We start from the raw sequence: 1,475 nt of genomic DNA, 5'->3' as shown, positions 1-1,475 counted from the left end.
GCCAAGTGTAAAAATGAGAAGGGGGGGAAAAAAAGGGGGTAACCAAAAGGACCCCGGGGCTTTTGAACGGTGCAAATAGATAATCAGACAAAATTTGATTATAAAATTAGAAAATATAATTTATTACACAAATAATTAATATGCCATAAATACGATAAATTTGAAATACATCTCGATTAAATACGTGATATCAAGACGAAGCATTGTTTAAGTCAGCTCTACATGTTTCACTCCGACGAGTTTCTTCAGGAGCTTTCAGACATACAATGCTAAATATCAAAAGAAAAAACAACAAGACATATAATTAAATGACTGTTGAAAACAATCATTTATATATCAATACATTTTGGTAAATAATGTCAAAAAAGGGAAAAGAAAAATATTGATCATGAATACATCAGTTATTGTAGATAATGCATGCTCAAGGATCTCAACTACATATAAACAGGGGCCAAAAGTAAAAACAATAATATTTACTTACCAAAAAGGTAAAACAGCAAAAGACAGCAGACCATACAGGAAGGAACCAGAGTCCTCAGGGAAAACAGAATAGTTCAGGAGAACCACAGCAGGATTTTAAGCCATTAATAGAATTAATCTGAAAAATCAGGAAAGCACATGTGGAAACACATATGCAAACTACTCTCAGTTGTATTATGCAACAGTGGGTAAAGAGAATATACACTCCAAAAACTTGTTATAATGAACAATATATGTAATATATATACCTGTCAATAGTAAGCAAAAATGCCTGTTGTCAGTAGAAACAGTCTAATGTTTGCCATAGATATGGATTGAAAGAGGATAAAGGGGAAGGAAGACACTCTCACAGCCCCTCAAATAACCTGATCAAAAAGCGGCATCCGCTCTGTTAAGAAAAAAGGGGGAGAAATAAAAAAGTATATTATAAGTAAATAGGGATAGTTCAGTGCCAAAAAATGCACAGAACAAACAAATCCCTAATGCTCACAGTGTGTAAGCACAAAGCCAAAAAGCTTGTAAGGTAAATACCTGATTAGGACAAAGTCCAAAGATGAAAAGGCAGAGCCACCTAGATAGCTGTGCATACAGCAGCCTTTCCGTGCATTAATTAGGTCTGGTCTCAGCTGGAGCGCCTAACACAGCACTTAGGCTTTAAATCTGCCACCACAGCGATGATTGACCAATCAAAGCGCCGCAGTGCAGACACATGACCTGGGCGTCAGCAGAAGGAAAATAATCCACCCAGCTGACAAGCTCAGCTGATCCCAATGTAGCCAAAAGTAATGACAGCACACATGAGACCAAGGAAAAGGTCTCTGTGGGCGGTCCAAAAACGATCGGCGCCATTTTGGAGGCTGGAAAGGTTTCCAGTACAAGATAGCTGGAAGGCAAATGGAATAGACAGCGCAGCAGCGCTGAAAAAACACACAAAACTCAAGCTGGGAATGGATGTGCTGGCGTAAATGGTCTAAAAGAAAGGGACCTGAGGGGAA

General features: G+C 38.4%; 1 long non-coding RNA gene across 2 annotated transcripts; it reads right to left on the bottom strand.

The window, feature by feature from the left end:
• Positions 1 to 558: 558 nt before the first annotated feature.
• LOC120930853 lies at positions 559 to 1,120 on the bottom strand. 2 transcript variants are annotated; one of them, XR_005747745.1, is made up of 3 exons: positions 1,012 to 1,120; positions 729 to 868; positions 559 to 598 (listed from the first exon to the last, which is right to left on the bottom strand). It is a non-coding gene; the product is annotated as an uncharacterized LOC120930853 (long non-coding RNA). The 2 variants fall into 2 exon arrangements; XR_005747746.1 differs by lacking the exon at positions 559 to 598 and adding an exon at positions 613 to 639.
• Between the last annotated feature and the right edge of the window lie 355 nt (positions 1,121 to 1,475).

Source organism: Rana temporaria, chromosome 3, assembly GCF_905171775.1.
Source record: "Rana temporaria chromosome 3, aRanTem1.1, whole genome shotgun sequence".
Taxonomy (NCBI): Eukaryota; Metazoa; Chordata; class Amphibia; order Anura; family Ranidae; genus Rana; species Rana temporaria.
The sequence above is the reverse complement of the archived record's forward strand: the minus strand, read 5'-3'. Positions and strand labels throughout refer to the sequence as shown.